Below are 22576 nucleotides of genomic sequence, written 5' to 3'. Positions count from 1 at the left end.
GGTAAAGTTTGCACAGCTACAGGAGAGGCTCAGCAAGTGTCTGAGTGCCTGGTGTATTCTGTGCTTTGCTCTGTTGCAGGTGAACTTTTACATGTATCCAGGTTGGCTTGTTTAAACATAGTCCAGGTTTGTTTACTCTGCACCCTAGTTGCATCAGTGTAGTTAAATCATTCTGGTTAACCAATTACAGCAAAATCAGTTTCATGAACCGGATATGAAAGTTGCACTTACACCACATTCTTCAACTATATTACCTTCAACTGCACTTTTAACTTTCACATTCCAAACTTCACCTCCTTGCCTCATACACTGTGGGCTCTACTCTAAAAAAATTCCAATGCCAGTCCCTCATTATTTTAATTTCCATGCCTCCTCCCTTCATCTTTCCACCCTTTCCCAGTTTCCGATTCTTATTCTCAGTTCACCCACTTCACTCTAGGCCCATTCTCTTCCCTTCTTTTCATAAAATCCTGTTCTCCACCCTCCAACATCTTGTTCATTCCTTCAGTCACCTGGCCACGTTTCCACCATGCTCCAATCTACTGTCTTGCCCAGCTGCAGGTGCTCTAGCACATGGTTACAGACTATGCTTGGATCCTTGGCTCCTACCCCTTATCTTCCTCACTCAGTCCCATTTACAGGTCCTGTTTAAGTAACTTAATTTCCTTTTATGACAAGGTTACTTGTCCACATGACAAAGGAAAACCACTTCATGTTATCTTTTGGAAAAGCTTTCAATACTGTTTCTCACAGTATCCTTGTGGGCAAATTATCCAGCATATAGCTAGATAAAAACATAAGCAACATGTGAGCAACTGGTTGATGCACCCGCCCTAGAGGGCTATAGCAAATGGGGTTACATCAGGCTGGTGGCTGGTCACCAGCAGGGTACCCCAGGGCTCCATCCTAGGGCCAGTTCTTTTGAATATCTTCATAAATGACTTGGATGTAGGACTAGAAGGTGATTTGAGCAAGCTTGTTGATGATACTAAATTGGGAGGAGATGTGGACCACTAAAAGTGGAGGGGAGATCTCTCCTTTAAGAGGGATCTAGACAACTAGTGCTGCGCAACCACCAACTGCTTGAAGCTGGTGAAGTTTATAAGGGCAGGTAGCAATAGGAAAAGGGGAAATGGCTCTAAACTGCAAGAGGGTAGATTTAGATTAGATATTATGAAGAAATTCTTTACTGTGAGGGTAGTGAGAAACTGGAACAGACTGCCCAGAAGGTTGTGGATGCCTCCTCCCTGGAAGAATTCAAGGCCAGGCTGGATGGGACTGCAACCTGGCCTAGGGGGAGGTATCCCTGCCTATAGCAGGAGGGTCTAAACTAAATGATCTTGGAAGTCCCTTCCAACCCAAAACTTTCTATGATATGATTCTATAAGTTTAACAAGAGTAAGTGCTGGATTCTGCACCTAGGAAGGGGCAACTCTGGCCAAGCATGCAGATGGAGGATGCTAGAGAACAGCATGGCTGAAAGAGATTTGGCTATCTTGGTCAACAGCAAGTTGAAAGTGAGTCAACAGTGTGTCCAGGCAGCCAGGAAGACCAACTGCACTCTGAGATGATCAAGCATAGGACTGCTGGCCAGTCAAGGGAAGTGACTGTCCTTTACACAGCACTGGTGTGGCCTCACCTTGAGTACCGTGTGCAGTTTTGGGTGCCACAGTGGGAAAAAAAAAAAAAAAGGATATAAAGGCTATTAGGACAGCCTGTACAATTTGGTACTGTAGCTTTACAGATAATCAAGCAATGCACCTTTTTTTTATCAGATCATATTATATTTGATAACTTGGTTATGCTTTGGTTTTTTATCCCTCATTAAATTAAATTGCAATGCTCCTTGGTCACATTTGCCAAAAAGACACAATTATGACTTAAATTCAAGAAGTCTGTGGTAGAGAGGCAAGCAGCAGGAATCCGCAAGGATGAGAAAGGTAAGAGGACAAACAGGGTAGAGCTGGCCATGCTCACAGAGAATAGGACTGTCTTCTGGGAAATCCCATATCCTCCATGAGGCTGGGGAGCCCAGAACAGATTAAGAGTCGATTAAGAGTCTAGGGTATTGCTACTCCACTACTGCCAGACAACAAATAAAGGCAACACATCCATTTATACTTCTCAGTACACAAGCACGATGAGAACCTTGGCATTCCTTCAATATTAATATCAAGTGTCTTTATTATTGCTGAATCTTAAAACCACCATAATGATTGAAACTAGAAAGTATGATGGTCTCCTGTGTTTTTTCAGGTTGTATTAAATTATGCACCACTGAAGCTATTCTCACTGACACTGGCATTCTTTTTGTAAGATTTGGCTTTGTAAACTTAACGTTTTCTTTCAATACAGTTGGCGTTTATACACATTTTCTGTCCACTTTTCCACACATAAGGACGGAGTAACTCTTCCAAAGTTACAAAGCCATGAATCTAAGCAAGCATAATATGCGGTACTCTTCAAGGAACCTAAGGAAAGGTTAGGCTCCAAACCACAATACAACCTGACACTTGCCACGCAATGAATGGCCTTAAAAGGATTACTCCCTAAGCACACACAGTTACCTATGAATTTACACTCTCTGAATCAAGTTCAAAACATCCAGCTGGTTTAAAGGCCACTGATACAGCAAACTTGGTACTCAGATAACACAACACTTGAACTCTACTGAAGTCCCAGACCGCATAAAGCTGAGCTGGCCTCAATCTTCTATGTAGACAAAGAAGAACAGAGAAATGAAGAACAGCAGAACTGTCTTAACTGCAGATTTTCTCTGTGCTGTATGTACTCATGTGTGTACAATTCCATTTTAATTAAAATCTTAAAAAAAAAAATATTCTGCTCGCTTTTTTCCTAAAAAAGTGATTTGGATGGTACTGTCCCATTACCTTTACATTAATTTTTTTTTTTCCCTAAAAAATCATATTTCATATACAGTCAAACTCCCTCCTTCTCTCACTTAATAGATAACTCCTACAGAAAAAGGCTCCATCTTTCCCCTGAGTACTCCAAAGGGGAAACAGGAGTCTTTGAAGCGGAATTAAATACATTGGACAGGGATGTGAAGAGATTACATGTAACAGGAAAGGCCTACCATTTTTTGCCCTCAATAATTTCTGGCATTTTCTATTTCATTCTCAGAAATAACGCTATCTATAAAAAACAGATAATATTTTTTAAAATAGAATTACCTTCAACTAAAAATAAAAAGCTTTGGCTGAGCAAAGACCATTTCTCAATTGTCTCAGAGAACAGCAGAGGATGTAGGTAATTACAAGAGGGTCACAGACATGTTAGCTTCATCAAGTGACTGGCATATGTTAGTGCTGCCCATTCTGACAGAAGATCACCTATAAGTGCCAACAGCTACAAAACAGAAGGTTATAAAGACTTGCTAAAATTCATTAATAAGGCAGTCAGTAGTTATCTGATTTCACAGCAACACCTGCATATTTATCTTCTCATTACCAATTGGATGATGGAATTTTTTTCAAGCACATTTCAAAAATCTGCCAACTTCAAGTATAAAAAAAAATAAACTTTGTGGTTAATTTTTCCCTTAACAAAGTACAGCTGTTGAGAATAATTGTTCAAGATCTTACCCTGTAATGTCAACTGCAGCAGAACAAAGAGTATTTAATTAGCAAATCTATCCAGTAATTCAACACCTATTATATAAAATGCCTTCGTGATTTTATTCAGGATAATTTGCTAAGAGGGTTATTACTGACATTCAGATGAAATTTAAAATTCCTACGCAAGTCGAGTCATAATAGCAGTAATGATCCCCCCAATCAGGAGATACTGTGTCACACAAGGTTCTTTTGCAATGCAGCAGCCGATTTCCTGACTTCTTAATTCCTGGGCTCAGCTCAGTGAGAGCCCTTCACACCAATATTTCAGTCAGCAATACATCCTTAATGGGACTCTATTAAAATACCTAGAATAAAAATGACTTTTTTTTTTTGTTAAGAAGAATGACAGCACTGCTATCATATCAATCATTAGCAGTTTCTCAGAAATGCACAGCAAAGGAAGGGAGGCTTACAGCAAGGCTGGGAAGACAGAAGAAAGGAGGAAGAAAATAGGAAAATTGTTACTCGTTAGTTTCCTTTTGCAAATAACATTGTGCTGCTCATGAGAGCTGGATTGTCTCCTATTGCAGGCAATCCAAGTAGGAAGAATTAATTGCCTGGCAACCCATCTGTACAGCCATGCCCCCTCCCCCCCAGCAAACATATACTCCTAAAAACCTGTGAACTCCTCCTCCTGAACACAGCGAACAGCTGTGAGATTCTAGTTTAACTTTTTACTTGCAAAAGCGAGACTAGCAACACACGCACGCTCTCGCCCATGAAATGTGAGTCGACAAACTGAAACATTATAATTGCAGACCATAAATCAAAGTGCAAAATTCTGTCCTAATTTGACTCCAACTTACTAATCGCTTAATTAAATGAGAACGTGATTTAAGAAAGGGAACCACTAAGAAAAATACAAGCATACAATGAACATTTTTTTTCCATTACATTAAGTATTTTTCAACATACCTATTTCACAACCACTAAAGAGCATCTTCCAGCAAGAGGATTCTGCTGTGAAAACAAGCTAAGATTTCTAAGGTTCAGTAATACTTCTGAGTTTTAACAGTTACTCTTAGCTAGTCCTTCTCACGATGAAGAGGAACAGGAAGAACGAACTGTGGTTAGTACATACCACCGCTAATTAATCCACAAAAGCATTTACAACCTATTCACTAGCTTTGCTACTATTTTGAGCTAAGTAACCTCTAAGTCCTGGGTGCAGAACATTGCAAGGTGGCTTTTTCAAGGAGGATTTAAGATTTCTATCCCTCAATAGAAAGGCACACCTATGATGAGAAGCAAAACAAGGTGGAAATCTTGTTCGCCACAAAGAATGAAGCAGCTCAATATAGTGTTTTCATCAAACAATGGACTTAATTTAGGAAAGTTTGAGTGACTCAATCCAAAGAGTTAATCAATATATTTGCTTCAAAGAATATGAATTAAATATTTGCTTTATTTAGACAAAGCTTCCAAAGTTTTATTTTCAGAAAATGTAAGCTCTCAGGGAATATCAATAGCATCAGAAATATACCACATCACGCAGCCAAAACTCTCCCTCCTGGGTATCATCCCTGGAGGCATTCAAGGCAAGGCTGGATGTGGCTCAGGGCAGCCTGCTCTAGTGGTTGGCAACCCCACCCACAGCTGGGGGTTGAAACTAGATGACTTTTGAGATCCTTTCCGACAAAGGCCATTCTATGATTCTGTGATTTTTTCAGCAACACTGAAACTACCTGCCCATACTCCACTCAACAAAGTTGAAAGAGACATCACTACAACCTTGCTAGATGCTGTGCACAAAACCAGAATTGGATGGTGCACCAAAACCAAAGGGAGAGTGGTTCCAAGGCACAAAGGAACATAACACACAGAACCAGCAACATGTTTACATGACAACAAATGTTAGGATCTTCTGCCTCACAAAGAACAGAAAATGCACAAAGAGGCAGCATTAGAAGTATTCTGAACACAACAAAAATCATGCATGTGTTTGTCACATTTTGACAAGGAAAGCAAAGATGACAGTACAACACTGAAGAGGATGATGTGAATCGAATTACAACTTGAAGACAATGTTCCCTTGGTACCAGAAACAATTATCTTTAAAATTCTACAATACCTCAGCTTCGAGTACTTGTGATGAGCTTTGATAAAAAAACAGGAAAAACAGAATTAATTCTTTATTAAGTTGCACCATTATTAGTCTTTCTGCACAATATGTAACAGATTATGCTGTACTAAAGCAAATTCTGTCTATTTTGGAAATAATGATTTCAATACTAGGATGAAAGATAAACACAGAAACGTACTCCTACAGCTTTGGATCAATGTTATAAAAACGCCAAACATCACCCCCCCCAAAAAAAAGCTCTGTGTAGGAAATTCATTTAAAATCTTGCAAAAGAAGAACAGGAATGCTCAATAACGAAGTTAAACACATGACTGAAAAGAAACTAACTGATTCAGTTCTCACCCTACCTTTGTGTTCTCAGAAGTAATAAGAACACAAAACCAGAGTGGATGGTAAGCTCTTAAAGGCATCAGTATGGCAGAAAGCATTTGTTAACTCTGAGGTCTGTTATGCTGCATGTTCCAGAGAAACCACATCACAGAACCAGCAGCAGTTCCTAGAAAAGCACCAGGACTCACAGTCCACCCCCTGAATTATTTTCTTTCTGAGCCACCCATTCAAAACTGAAAACCTAAAATGAATGAAAAAGCAGGGAAGGTATTTTCCCCCCCACTATTTCAATCTATGAAAAAAACCAAGATCTGTAATACATAAAGCCCCTTGAAGAACATGGTACTCAAACCAATTTTAGTTCATTAACTCTCCTGAGTAATTTTTTATTTAAATCCATTAAATACATCTATGCTTGATGAACATTTTGTACTTAACTGTAAGATGTAAGAAAACCTTTTGTGCATTTCAAGTACATTGCACCTAAATCAAAAGCTACGTTTATCACAAACTAGAAGCAAAATCACATCTAATAAACAGAAATGTATCAAGCATCATTTATTATTTCCTAATAAAATCAAAATGCTTGATGAGGTATTCAGTATTTAAATGAATACAGACAAGAATATTCTCCCCAGAGGAAAAAAAAAAAAAAAGCATTTGTTTTAGTGAAATGAACATTTAGACAGGAAGGTTTTATTTTGGATTGTTTCCCAAACAATGAGATCTGTTAAAATAAAAAAGGCTTCTACTGAAAATATTTTCCCTTTCCTTAAAGAACTGTAGGTTCTTCTGTAAAAAGTATACAGAATTGAGCGATCTCTCTATAGACACAGGTGTATACACTTAAAACAATCCTGAAATTTTATCAGAATTGAGAGGACATGTTAGTCCTGGTAACAAATACTGCATTTAAATGTTGTGCCCATCAAAAAATCATTCTAAGTCGTTTCAAGTGCTTTAAAACCAAACTGTTCTTTCATCGTGACTAAGTGGGTCTTCTATCAAAACAAGATCTATTTAAATTCAGTGATGTACTTTAGCCTCTAATTACCCGCCAAAAAAAGTTCTTAGACCCAATTTCTTAAATGTCATGCAATATTTTCAAACAGCATGTAATTTTGTTTCATTAAATTAGATGTATTTATATAAACAACTGTCATGTTGTCTGAAATTAAACAATACTAATTCATCTTTCATGGTTGTACAGCTAGTGCTGGCAGCAAGGATTTGGTTTTTATGGTCACAGAATCCGCTTTGAGGTATCAAGAATCAGTTGGGTAATGCAGGATCCACCTGACTAGGTAGGACAAAACAATCTTTGTCAACTTGCTACTCAAGTTGATAGGAAGGGCTTTAATTTGGATTGATGGAGGTTAAAGCACATGATCAACTACTAAGGAAGTGGCAGACAAAGATGGGAAGAATGGGTGAAGTGCAGGGACTAGTACCTGGCCCAGTATCATGCAGTAGCTGTGTCAGCCATATAGATAATAGTGCAGAACGTAGCCTCAGCAGGTCTGCAGATAGCACAAAACAAGGAAGTGTGTCAGAGGCACCTGACGGTTGTGCTGCTGTGCAGGGGGGCCCCAATAGGCTGGAGATACCTCATGGCCTTCAGAAAGCTCATGAAGTTCAGCAGAGGGAAATTGCAAGTCCTTCCCCAGGGGAGGAAGAACCCCACAGACTCTGGGACTGACCAGCAGCAAAGCAGCTTTGTAGAGAAAGACCTGGTTGTCTTGGCAGATGCTGTGCTGTCCCCAGACCAGCAATGGAACCTAGTGGCATGTAAAGGCCTAGGGCGCCCTGGGCTGCATGAGGCAGTGCTGGCAGCAGGTCAGAGGAGGTGATCCTCTCCGTTTTCCTGGTACTGGTGAGACACTCAATGAGTGCTATGTTCAGCTGAGCTCCCTAATACAATAAAGATGCAAACATATTGGACCAAGGCCACAAAGGAGCACAAAGAAATATGGAAATAGGAACATTACGAAAGCCTCCACTCTAATCCACTCCAGATCTAAGATTCTCTGATTAAGGAAGCAGAAGTTCCCGTGCATTCAGCTTCCCAACACTACTGGGATGTTCAGTTTTCCACTGAGCTACTCAAAGGTAAAAGACAAGAGAACAATCAGGTGTACACAAATTGCCAGTGATCATAATTGCTCCTAAAACACAAAGTATGTGCTAAAAGCAAGTTCTTTTAGGATTGCTCAATCAGGCAAATAAACAAAAGAAAAAAAGAATCTACTATCAGATGAATCTTGTTGCGGCAATGAAGTAACTGAACAAGACTTTTATCATGCAGAAGCATATACACAAAGTGGAGGATAAACTGTTGTTTGAAGCTGGGAAACCTCAGTCTTTTGACATGGTGCCATCTTTCCTTATTATGATAGATAGCTGAAAGAAATGCAATAAAGCTTATTTCAATGCCAAAGAACAAAGAAGCCCACATGAATTTAGTGCATGTAAAAAAAAAAAAAAGGAGATTTTACCAGGGCAGAACGCAAGACAATTATCACAGTTTAAGTCTCAGAAACTCAGAATCACATTAGGTATTGATCAAAGTAATGAAAAGATAGGAGTAGGGCAGGTACCACTTCCAGTACCTTTGCCTTTGGAAACTCTTAACTGCCTTCTTCGGTGATATCAAGGAATGAAATTAGTTTTCATCTCTATGTGGGACACTTAACCTCTTCTGATTCAGACAGGACCTAGTGATTGTTCCAGGGATGTGAAAAGACAGCAAGAAGCATGCATGGTTAATAGCATGAAGTCTCAATCAGATTTCCTACGTGTTCAGTGTGACCTCTGCACAGCACTTGATGAAGCTGACCTGGATACAAGCAGAAAGAGTTTCTAAGAGTGCCCACCAGTCAGCCATAGTCTTTTCAGATCATCACTTCAAAAAGAGCTTCCTGAATTCTCGTCTGCCCTAAAGAAATGAAGATGAAGCTCCTGAGGACATTAAAGAACAAAAAAAAGACAAAAAAAACCAAGCATATACAAATCATGTCAGAAATAAGATCTGTAGGGCTGACATATGGTTCTAAGTTGTACAGCCGATTTCTGTCATACTGTGACATTTCCATGTAGATGGAAAAAATATCAAAACAATAAAAATTTTAAAAGTTTAAGGCTTTTGTTTTTTTAAAAAACTTACTACAAAAGAAGATTACCAGTTAAAAATCCTAAATAACATTAAAAAAAAACAACAGTGCTTGATACTATAAGTCAGCAAGAGGAACTACAGAATGTACTTGGGCAACCTCATCTTCCAGGCTTTTCCTTTGAGATGTAGGAAATTAAAAAAAAATAAAACAGTCGATGCAAAAGGAAATTACACCCCATCCACACATCCACAATAGCATACATGTTATAATAAACACTTACAGGAGTTACACACAGATCAACGTTTGATGTCATGGGGCTTCCACAGAAACAAGTTCATAATTTCATGAATGTACTACACACATACTAAGAAAAGTTGAGCCTCATGCAAAAACAGATTCCTTAAAGGGATCAACTTCTTTTCAGTCTTCAAGATTTTACCAGTTAATGGTCAGTTATCATCTGAACATCTGAAATAGCAATATAGAGCATTTTTAAATAGCGTTTGTCTGCTCAATATCTTGTCTCATAACAGAGGACACCTGCACTGTTTTAAAACCAGAAAAAACTTAGAGGTATATGAAAATATTCAACTCCATTTTTCAGGAATTCGAACTCATGAAAAGAAATGACAGTTTCAGAAGTTACTTTTACATATTGGTATGTCATTAAGTACTCCGTGTCCATTTCAATGTTTAGAGATTCCATATTAGTAACAGTATGGCTTTGTTACTAATGGTACTGTTGTTAACATATCATTATAGTATACCTCAGGATACAAATTTGTTTGTTAGTAGTACAGAGAATGGAAATATTAAGACTAGAAAAACAAACAAATGTATTAACCTTTCAATGTGACCCTCTTGGACCTCAAGCAAAAAACTGACTTTCAGCCACACAATAGATTAAAGTAGTAGAGTTTTACCACTTACTCAATCTACATGATTCACCTAAAATGGTATTATTCAACAAGAATACATTTCTATTCTAGGGATGGAAAAACCTTAATTATAAATGCAACTTACTACCCTCCATAAATCCATTACTGCAAGAGAGGCATGCTGATTATTTTTAAATCCTTAATTTGTCATTTAGACCTACTGTTATCTCATTTGTAAAGAATTCAAAACACATTTGCACAAAACTAGCTTTCTAAAACATTAACTGTGTTTATAAATCTCTCACTTATTTCCCTACAGTTTGACAGGATTGATTTTGTGCTACATACTTTAACTCAATCAATCTTTGACTTTGGAAATTTTCATTTAAATTCTTCATCCCACAAATTCAGTTAAAGAAAGAACATCACAACCTAAAGGTTTTGTTTAATCTAAAAACATAAGTAACACGCTTTCCTATTTCTTACTACTTTGAATCATTAATAAAAATCTCAGCTTTCACTCATATGCCAAAGAAGCCTTCTTTCAAAGCTCTCTCTAGCTTTTAAGTCTTCAGTTTAAACAGAAGGCACCAGTACTAATTTACATTATTGTCACACCAGTCATTCAATATCTTCATTAGAATTATATCCGAAATAAGACCTGTAGGGCCTTGAGAGAAGTTTCAGTGACATCATAATCCAACCGGTCAAGCACTGGTCAACAGTGACTTAATTTTGTCCATTGCCACGATGTTTTTTAATGCCTTTAGATTATTACAGGTGGCTAAAAAACATCAATTTAAAATAATAATTAAAAAAGCATAAGGAACCATAGAATCATAGATTTGTTTGAGTTGGAAGGGACCTTTATATTTCACCTAGTCCAACTCCCCTGCTGCAAATAGGGATCTACAGATAGGTAAGGATACAACATCAGAACAGAAATCCGTGTATGAATTATCTAGTATTCCAAGATCTGCTTTGAACTAAAACAAGAACAAACAATGGTCTTACCTTCAAAACAAATAACCATACAAAAAAAAAAAAAAGCCCCCACATATTTCCTGTAGACAGCAAAGGAATATCAAGTACTCATAAAAAAAACATTTAAGAGCACTAGATTTTTTTTTTTTTTTTTTTTTACTAATTCAAAAATCCATCAAATCTGCTGTCTAGAAAAAAAAAGCCTGCTGACCAACCCCCATGACACTGAAGAGATACTGCTGCTTTCTGACATAAGTAACACTAATTTTGGTATGATCTGATTAGCTGCAAAACAAGAGATTTGAAAGGATTTTCCCAGAAAATACACACGCAATATGGCTGATAGGAGATATTCTCCTTCATAGGTCATGCTCTTTTCTGAGGTAGCGTGTACTTAAACCCTTTATATTTATTAACCTATATATTTAGAATCATAGAATGGCATGGGTTGGAAGGGACCTTAAAGTTCGCCTAGTTCCAACCCCCTGCCATGGGCAGGGCTGCCAACTGCTAGATCAAGCACCAGATCAGGCTGCCCTGGACCCCATCCAACCTAGCCTTTAAAACCTCCAGGGATGAGTCATCCACAACCTCTCAGGGCAGCCTGTGCTAGTGCCTCTCTGTGAAAAACTGACATCTAATCTAAATCTTCCCTGCATTATTTTAAAACCATTCCCTCTTGTCCTGTCACTAGCTACACCTGGGTAAAAAGTTGATTTCCCTCATGCTTATAATCTCCCTTCAAAAACTGGAAGGTTGAAATGAGCTGTCCCCAGAACCTTCTCAACTATATTTCTCAACCATTTATTTCAATCATATATAGAAAAGCATTTACAGGAATATAATACTTTTGTATTCACAGCCATGAACCAACATCAATATGACAGAGTTCAATAAAAAAGTTATCCTAAAATATTATATAGAAAATTGAATTTATTAATTCTTTCTCAAGCTTACGACTTTATGATACTAGCAGCTATAATCTAAGGGGAAAAAAAAGGAGGCTGAAGTGAATCTTGACAGTTCATCAGATCATCTACTAGCCCATTACCATTCAGTTATTCAGATCAACTACATATAACAATATGTCTGTAATGGATCAGATGTGCCATCCACCTGAACTACTGCAGTTTTTCTATTTCAGTTTTCCCTTTTCGTGAGCAGTTGCTTTGCTACAATCCATCACATCAGAAAACTGTCACAAAGCTGAAACACGGCAAATTCAAAAGTATGTGAATATTTATTTGATTAAAGTATAGAAGATTATCCTTATTCGGTTAAAGTATAGAAGATTATCCAGTAGATGAGAAAGGTAATTAACATCTAATTTCAAGCTTTTCAAATGAGCCTCCCCAACAACACTGGAAGAGTTCTACACTAAATAAGTTTCTCATTTTCATTCAAAAAGGCACACCTGGCAGACCAACAGTAATGGTATGAAAGAGAAAAGAGAAGACAAAAAAGTATTCAAATCAAGCAAAAAAAAATGTTCCACACTCTCTTCCACATGTGCTTGCAGTCACATCATCAACCAAGTAACATCTGAATAAACGAGGTATGCTCATCCTGAGAGAGAGAGGTAATTGAACAGGTTAGATAGAAAAGGTATTTAAATTTCTCAGAAGCCAAGCAATAAAAACAACCTACAAAGCCCAGTAGCACACAGACTTCTAGACTGACTTTTGAGATGGATTTGCTGACACCACTGGTGGTTGAATTTCCAAGCTTAAATCATCAGGTAAACAGTTTTGTGCACCAGCACAACAAAATCCCCGCAACAAACTGGCCATTTACAATGGGTACATCTTCAACCAGTTTATCTGCTTTGAGTGTCAATTCCCCAGCACTGTCATAGCATACGTGCTACCGGGACTTTTCCAAATTATTTTGCGTGCTTTGAGCACAGATCTGCTATTTCTGGTACTAAACATTATTATTTCCCATATACTCAGTGCATCCTCAGGGCTTTTTACTGTGCTACAGAGGTCATTCTAAGCAAAAAAAGAAAAGAATGACAAAAACAGACCTCAACAGAATTCTTTAAGGACATAAGCTCTCCAAACATCTTGATATTAAAAGAAAATTGTTCAAATGTTGAACAAAAATACCCAAATGTTGCTACCAAGAAAAAAAACATATATACATGATAAGAACAGTAAAGGTACTGGCTAGAAAGAAACCTTCAGAACTTGGTAAAATAACGTAGAATAAAATCAAGTTTGAGGCTCGTGTCAGGGTTAAGCCCATTTAAAAGGCAATGATCTAGAAACAACATTAAAAATAGTGGTTTTTTTGTCCTTCAAGGCCTGACATTTCAGGAAAAAAATGCTTCTGATCTTAATAGCAAGCTATAGATGAGGGACTTATAAGGCAGACATCTTCCATCCTAATGGTCTCCCTAAAGAAAAACTGGGGTAGCTACATCCAAAAACATAGCTGTTCCAGGAATCCAAATCAGTAGTACCCTCTAAAAGCTTGGGAGGAGGAGGTCACAACATTTTAAGATAAGCTGTCCCCCCACCTCCCTCTGCCAAAATAACAGATCTCTCTTGGATCAGAAGCAGCTTCAGAAAAATACTCCAATTGCCGCTCCTGCTGTGGAGACAGGAATTTATGATGGGCTACGGAAAGCACCCCACTGGCCTCAACTCTGAAACACCGATGAGGACTGCATCATAAAGGCCTTACACACTGTGAGGGATTGGCAAGTATACCATAAAACAAGAACGCCAAATTACAATCCTAATCTTGCTTCTAAGCCCTGTATTTTCAGCCCTTAGCATGGATTTGCCCCCTACAAGAAATATTAAGTGCCAGAAGAGGTCCACTGATTGATTCCTAGTCTTAAATGGTTTGTAAGGCTAGTTAAGACATGGCCAAACTCTGTCCATGTCTCACTTAACATCAGTCTTCAAGCAAGTTTCACAGAATCTGATTACAATTGACTAAAAGTGTCTTCCTTCAGTAATCACTCAGAATGAATTCTACATTAGCAGGATCAAGCACACGTCAGGCCTCAGTGGAAATGAAAAGGGCTTATAGTAATAGGATTTATAAATCCACCACATTAGGTTAATGGCTAAATGATTTACATGTAACTTTTCCCCCTCCTCCTCCTCCTCACCCTTTAACGAGAAGAAAAAAAAAGTAAAAAAATCCTATATTTGGCACTTTCATCTGTGAGTATCAAGGCAAAAACAGACATTCATGTACTTCTTTTTAATTAGCTGAAAATTAAAAGCCATGAGAGACTCTTCATTAACTCTTTCAGAGCAAGAATAATCAATTCAATTTTTATAAAGCCAAAACGCTTCAAGACCCTTATGACCTATTTCAAACAAACACAATGAGCCATCTATGCACGCATAATGAAGCTCAAATGGTTTGAACCAATAAATATGCAACTGATAAAAATGAGATCCTTATTCCTCATAAATTGGCAGTAATGGAGTTCTTCATATGAATATTTTCAATTGCAGAGACGGCTCTAAAAGCCCTTGCTCCTTCTCAGCCAGCAATTCAATCCAACCGTTAGTAGCAGTTACTAATGACAAGGGGATACAGATGGCTTAGAGCCAGCGCTCCCTCTTTGCAAGCATTGGAATGTCCTACACCATGTGGTAAACCAGGTGCTTTGTTTTGTTCGTTTGGCAGCCGAGGCTCTCATTTTCTGGAAATATGAAAGGAAAGTCATTCAGCTGAGCCCCTGCAGCAGCAGTCACTTTCATACACTGCCTTTCCTGGGTACAGGCAGAGAAGGGGCTCATCAGCAGGTCTTACCTGGCTCCCACACCTCCCCGAAGCGGGTGCCAGGTCAGGAAGGAAAGGTCAGAACTCAACCTAAATGCACATCACCCTTATATTCACCAAAATAAATTAAAATTCGTCAGATAACAAGGTCAACACTTTTCAGTTGTACACCGCCTTACATTTTCAGGTCACTCTACAGACATTAATAAATGAATCCAACAACACCTGCTTAAAAATAGCTCTTCAACCATCCACCCGTCGTTACAGGCATAGTTACATTAGCACCACCTCACTTTCTTTACATGGCACCCCCGGCAAGCCCTCTGATGGAGCAGACCCCCTGCCCTGCCCTTCCCTCTCAGCAGCCCCAGCCAGGGACATTATGCCCCTCAGCCCGCCTCACCACAAAGGTTGGGCTTATATACACCTGCCTGCTCCTCTTGGCCAGCTCAGGCCCAGCAGCCTGACAATAGTCATGAGGATCCATTCGCTCCCCAGTCCAGCTGGGTATCAGGTTTACATTCCTTCCCCACAAACACTTGTCCCACGTCACACAAAAGAGTGACCAACAAACCTGATACAGGGTCGTTAAATTCAGACAGCGAGGCACCACACAATGACCTTTAGAAGAACGATATTAACAGGTGGCTGGTGTCTAAAACAAATAATTATATTACACTTTAGCAACACGGACCGAAGTGGAAACACATTGTCTTGTCATCAGCAATTGAATAAGCCCTAAGTAATGCTACCAGAATACCATTTTCACACTTAGGAGCTATTTTTCTTCTCCTGAAAACACCTTCCTTCACAGAGCATGGATGAGGAGCAGCAATCCCCAACACAAGGCAGCTCATCTGAAAATTTCCCAAGGGAATGTGATATTTTCACCTCTGAGCTCAAAGAATCCTGCTATCACTCAGAGATCACACAGGAATTCTTCAAGATTAAACTCAAGTGTTGCCTATTAATTTACTTCTCTTGAAAGCAGTCCACTGAAAACACATCCCTACTTCAGTTATAAACAAAGAAATGGGCAATACAGCAGCTCCTAAGCGAAGTTCTTCAAAACCTGGATGAGAAGCAAAGCTACAAGCAATCAAATTAATTGCCCTCGCTCACTAATTAGTTTTCCCAACATCAATCATCTCAAGTTAGCAAGTTTTCATCAACTTTTAACCCCGAGACAAGTCAGTGCTTTGACAAGATGGACAGCTGTGGCAAAAGGCTGCAACGTTTTGGGAAAGGCGGCCATTTCCGACCACATCCAGTGCTGAACTCCACCTGGCTGGGGCAAAGTGGGGAGGGGAGGCCCATGCTCCTCACCCTGACAGCCCTGAAAGGCCTCCACAGCAGAGAGCGGGCTGGAGGGCCCCGTTGTCTGCCCAGTACCGCAGCCTCAGCCACGTGTTGCAGCAAGGCAGCTAGAAGGGCCAGGAGGCAGATCGGTTTCCTGTCAGCTGCAGAATGGCAGACACTTAAGCTGCTCAAAGGCTTCTTTAGCTTCGGAAAGGGGAGGGTAGGTTCAAGGACACGGCAGCCTGTCTTATTTATGTTTTACACACACAGGCAAAGCTGTGAAATCATACATTAAAGAAAGAGGCTAACAGGTAACGTATGGCTTAGGTACTGACACATGGATGGATGGATGGTGGAAGCAGTTACAAAAATGCCCACAGTGAAGTGCATCGGAGAGATACATTGCTTAAAGTTTCATCTGGTGGTGCAAGCCTTCCCAGCTGGCAGCTCCGTCAGCCATAAGCAACATACCTGTTAGTTTGTTAAGGAGCAGCCCACAAGCGCCTCAGTCGCAAAGCGCAACACACAGCACATCGTACAGCCAGCTTCATTTCCACACCCATCAACACACTACAATAAACAGCTACAACAAACCACAATCTGCTTTGCATTCCCTTTTGCCTTCAGAAAGCAAATCAGAAATTGGTCAGCAGTTCCCATTACAGTCCTCAAGAATGAGAAGCCAGTCCAGAGCAGTCAGGTCAGCCCTAGCAGCTGGTCCTCCCCTCCTCAATCTCCTGCACCAGGCTCCTCACTTGGAACACACCATTTTAACTCAGGCAAAGGTAAGAGCTGAATTATATGCACCTTTGGGATCACGAAGGCTCACACCATGATTTATAAGCAACGTGGTATTGGTTTTTAGCCTATTGGGTTGAAAAGGAGTACCAATGAGAAACTCAGAAAGTGACTAGAAACACAGAATGTGGATGCTCTGCCAGTAAAACGTCTAACACTTCACGGAAAATAAAAACAGGAGAGAAAAAGAGCTGTTAAGACAAACAAGAACATGTAGGGAAGATATGTCAAAAAAAAAAAACAAAAACTCCATTCTCCTTATATATGTAGAAGTACCTAAGATGATCTCCTAAAGTTTTCCTTCCCCAACAACCAAAAACCCCACTCATTCCTACAGAGTCAGCGTCATCATATTTTTTTTCTTTCCATTAAGGAATTATTTATTATATATGCTTTATATAATTTCTGTATTTATGATGAATATTCTTTTTTTGGCAAGTCATAAGCTCTTTATTTCCTTTCTTAGTTGTCTGAACACTGAAAACAAAAGCAAAATCACACAAGAGCTAAGTAAAACAAAACAAAGTGTCACAACTAGAATCTGGAACATCATACACTAACTACAGTGACACAGTTAAATTACCCTATAACAATATGTTAATGCATACAAGTCAAAGCATTTCTTCAAGAGTTAATGTCTGACAACAGTAAAGGAAGGATGTTGAAGAAAAAACAAAACAAAACAATTTTGTTCTAGATTTTGACCATAGTTGCAGTAAGAAGACCCCTGGCTTTCTTTATTCTGGATTGAGCTCAGACACTCAAGTCTCTCTGAGAACTGAGTAAGTCCACTGTGAACTGTTAGTGTAACAATAGTACACTGAAGCTTGAAGTAAAGCACATCTGCTGAGCATCTGAAAGACTATTAGTTACTAGGATTATAACTGGATCACTTGTTGGCTCCATAAGGCCCACCTCTCCTCATCTGTGTGATCCTATCTGCTATGGAGAAGACAGGGTAGTCAGACTGAGCATGCTGAGGACAGATGGAGTCACCTGGGCAGGACAGATCTACTTCACAACCTTTTTTTAAAGAGACCTCCAGCACAAGTTGCTAGAAGTGCGAGAAAATTACAAAAAATTGAAAATCACGATATCAAATATTTGTTCTCAGACACATTTATCATATTTATCATATAGCTTAGATGCAAGAAGAGATTATTTTTACTTTATAGAAGAATAAAGCTATTTTACATCAGGAAATATAATCACACCCTGATCTTCTACCAAAACCTATGCAAATCACAAATTAAAGTCTAATGCCTGCCTAACATACCAGGAGCATGTGCTGGAAAGGTACCAAAACCTCAACATCCATCTATGCAAGCAATATTACGAGCTGATGCTCCTAAGAAATATTTTTAAACTGTCTTTCAGAATGGTGCTACTAAATAATATTGAATAAAAATATACTTGATTTACATTTATTAACAGACCTGGCAAAAGGGATTTTTACCAAATCCCTAAAAGACTTTGAGCTTCAAAGGAATACAAACATTACAATGAACAACAGAAGTTCATAAAGACCTTCTTCAGTTTATTCACTTTCTCGGTGGAACAATGAAGCCCTCAGTCACAGCACTGCTGTCAGCCACCAGTCTCACAGGGTCCCCTCCTTGCAGTGCACCCTTCTACACAAAGGTACATCTACTTAAGCCCAGTTTTTCACACCTCCCTGCTGTCACTGTGCATGCCATCTGAATCAAAGAGAAAACATTTCTCCCATAGAAAAAGGTACAGATGTCTGCTTCACTTAGTATGGCTGACATTTATCTCCCTTTCTCCCCAGCATTGTCGCAGCAAAGAACACTGGCTTCTCAACATCCTCTCCATAACCTCTCCGTAATCGTCCATGCTCTGCTATGCAGAGGTTCTTCCCCTTCTATTTCTCTTTTCATGTTACAGCTAAGTTAGCTCAAGTAGTTAATACTGTTACAAAAAGCACTGCTTCCAACAACTATTTGGGCTAACATAGGCAGCTGGAAACCCTCACTGGTTTTTCGGTTGGTTTGTTTTTAGATTGAAGACTTATCCTGATTACAGGTGTTAAGGGCTCCTCCTAGATCCAGACAGAATTATACCATGTATTCCCTTGTCAGAAAAGACATCATACATCAAAATTAGGGCTCCAGCTCTTCAGAGGCCCTCTAGCTCGAGACCGTCAAACTAGAACATACTTGGCCACAGACATGACTGTGAATTAGGGCCATTTTGCAAGCAGGAGTCAAACATGTTCATATACACATCCAGTCCCACCCATAATTTCCCCATTTGTGTCTCTCTCACAGAAAAGGGACACCAATTCTTTCATTATTTTTTGAGGCCCTTCTTTTACTAAATAGGCTCTACTTCCAGCCTGTAACTTCAAGGCTGAGTAAGAACAAAAATTTTAAAAGCAAGACATTTGATCTTGATTTACACAAACGATAGGAAAAATCACCATCTCCATGCAACTTTTTCATGAAGTTAACTAAGAAGTGAAATATGGCTCATTTATGCTGCCAACTACAGTGACCTTGAATTTTGACCAACAAACACATGATGCTGATCACGAAACAGGACTTGTAAGACAGTGGCAAGAGGGAAGAGATGAATTATAGATGCCAAGCTGAATAACACAGTTGGGGCATCAGACGTGCAAAGTTTTGACCCTTGGTCTTTCTTTTTGCCCGTTGGTCTTTCCACCACAGCAGAAAATCCATAGAATTCCTTCAAAACTTAGTGCAGCAAAAATGAAGTGGCGTACAGTCCACTGCATTGCAAAAAGATTTAAGAAATCTGTGACTGCCATTAAACCCAGCCCCACAAAAATCACACATCATATAATCCTATATGGCTCCATTTTAAATACAGTGACAGCAGAGCAGGACATAGTGTGACATGACAAGGTTTTTTTGTTTGTTTGTTGTTGTTGTTTTAGTTTCAGTAGCCTTGACAGCCAGTCTGAGATAGGTATTTGCTCCTCATCATGTCCATAAATTATATATGCTCAGACATTCTAAAGGTATGTTCCCCTAAAGGTTTCGGGGTCCTTACCATTGCTGGCTTAAATAATTTCAAAAGGAACTCCTGTGGAAGAAAAAAATTTATATTTTATTGGCTCTGAGCAGTACTGTCATGATGGCTCCTAGATTATTCCCTCGAGGCAGACAGACTAAGTAGGAGGCTTTATCATCTTTCAGGTAGATGGGTTATTAGACACATGACACCAACAATTTTAGACTTGAACACGCAAGCTTGGTTTCAAGGCTGAAATACCAAAATGAATCCACTCTTGAGGAATCCTCTGTTATCAAATAGACACATTTGATAGATACCATTAGAAGTATCACATCTACACTGTAATAATTTAACAAAGTATTCTTATTTTTTATTTCTTAATGCAAAGTAAGTGTAAAAGAACTGAAACAGGCAGTTCAGCCCAGCTCTCTCTCTCTCTCGTTCTCTCCCTCTTCCTCTTCACAGGCTGCAACTGAATGAGGCTCCACTGTTCTCTAGTTTCACATCTATAACTCCTCACCTGAAGGGTAATAGTTATGAGAAAATCATGAAGGTTTTTGGTTTTTTTCTGCATTCTTCATCTTTTTGATTCTAGGTAACAAGAGTCTCTTACAGAAGAGAATTAAATATCATAACTGTAAATACTAAAGCATAAAAAAGTCTCTAGACAATAGGCTTCATAGCTAAAAACACTCAACATGAAATCCTTTCTTCAGAACCATTTCTCATCTTGACCTACTGTATGCTATTTAACATTTTTATAATGTACCTGCATACACTAATTTATAACCTGATACTATTTTAAAAGTGCAAAATTGCTAATACTACAAAGAGCTATCCACTGTATAATACCACAGATGCCTTTAATAAAACATACTAAGCAGCCTACAACGTATCCGTCCTTTTCACCTCAAAGTGAGTGACATCTTCAAGATTCACACTTGAAACAGGTCCATTCATAACATAAACTCCTGAATTTGTTAAACTTACATGCTAGAAGTAGCGACTGAGAATAAAGGATAGAAAGAGAAAATTAAGGAGATCTAGAGACTCAGAAAATCTAGACACTCAGCACTTGAATCTGCTCCCAGTGGCATTTTGGAGAGTGAACAGCAAGGGATAAACTTTGGTACTTTCCAGTTATACTAATTGACAGTTCTGCCATTGTAATTTTCTCCTTTTCCACTCTAAAAAAAAAAGTCATCTTCACTTGTAACTGATTTCTGATACAAGCCCTACAATACCTAACTTCATATTTAGAACTAAGTACACATTGCTTAATAAAACTTTTTATTTAATAGGCAATCATAATCCAGTAAATATATATACGTGTTTTTTCCTATCAGACAATTGTAGTCTGATATAAGCTACACTACAGTATGCCAGTAATATACAACAGCACAACTGTTTAGGAGTTACATTCCCACGGAGTCCATACATTCAAAGACAGAAAACTTATTAATATTATAACCAAATCATAACTTCTGTTCAAGAAGAGTTTAATGAATGTGTACTCCAGATATTTAGTCTGTTGTTGGAAAATGAGAGATGACCTTCACTCTAGTAGCAACTGGTTTATACCATCCAGCTATGCACACAAAGACATCCCATGTTTGCTTTGATTGCTTGTACATGCCAGAAGTTGATGTCATTGATAGATTAGGGCTATTGACATCGTTATCATTCTCACACAAAAACTTTATTAGCATTGCAGAAGGACTGAAAGCGTGCTACCCCATTTTCTAAAAATCTTTCCCATCTGCTGGATGACATACACAGATCACCTTCCCTTGCTTGTTAGCTAGAATACAGCATGCGTTTGAACTCCAAGGGAAGATCCTGGATGTGTGTGTCTTGTAAGCAACTCCAGTGTTTGTAAGATAATTACTCTGGCATTGTTAACTTGCAGCAATAATCGAGAACGAAATCACCTAATAAGCCAAGTTACCTAGTAATCTAACACATTAGAACAGTAATGATTGCATATAAACTTTGAACCCCCTTTAATGCCAATTAATTTGAAGAGCATTAGCACCAACGGTAAACAAGCATGAAACAGTTTAACTAATTAAAGCTTACTACGTAATAGACTTTCAGCTTCAATTATCATTTTTCATATTAGTCATCTGAAACAGTAATGATATCCACCAGCTGGAAAAGTTAAACACTTAGAACAGGGCCATCTATTCCCACAGCAACAGGTAAACGTAACAGCTTTCGAAACTATGTCATGCACTTTCCTAGGGAAACTGCTAACTAAGCCTTATCAACAGAGACAAACAGCAGATGGCAACAAATGTGCCAAGACACATTTCATCCTCCAGGAAGAGTTCAGCACAAGGCATCAGCAAAAAAGAAGCAGCGCTGGAAACATGACTTCCACAGATCTTAGCCAGCTGCTCTCTTCTGTAGCAAAAAATAAAAAATAAAAAAAATCAAACAATCAAACCTAGTCAAGCAGTGATTCTCAGCCTGCAGAACAGGTTTCAGATGTAGCCCATCCATGTATCTTTCACAGAAAATCTAGTACCAGGTGCATCACAAGCAGGCAGTAAAAATAATTTTCCTTGTGAGAAGCTTCCTTCTCAGTCCCCGTTAAAAAGGGATTTGTTCAGATAAACAAATCAACTTTCAAGGCTGAGAATGATCCCAATGAAGTCAGAAACCTGTAACTGCATGTAGACTTCAATTCAGCCAGGAGAT

General features: G+C 38.8%; 1 protein-coding gene across 1 annotated transcript in view; it reads right to left on the bottom strand.

The window, feature by feature from the left end:
• Positions 1-22576, bottom strand: part of POLA1 (DNA polymerase alpha 1, catalytic subunit) — a 187095-nt gene that overhangs the window by 117564 nt on the left and 46955 nt on the right.

Source organism: Cyrtonyx montezumae, unplaced genomic scaffold, assembly GCF_038088225.1.
Source record: "Cyrtonyx montezumae isolate F1298 unplaced genomic scaffold, pur_monq_1.0 scaffold_3, whole genome shotgun sequence".
In the NCBI taxonomy this organism is placed as follows: Eukaryota; Metazoa; Chordata; class Aves; order Galliformes; family Odontophoridae; genus Cyrtonyx; species Cyrtonyx montezumae.
Note: the sequence above shows the minus strand (reverse complement) of the source record. Positions and strands in the feature narration are given on the sequence as shown.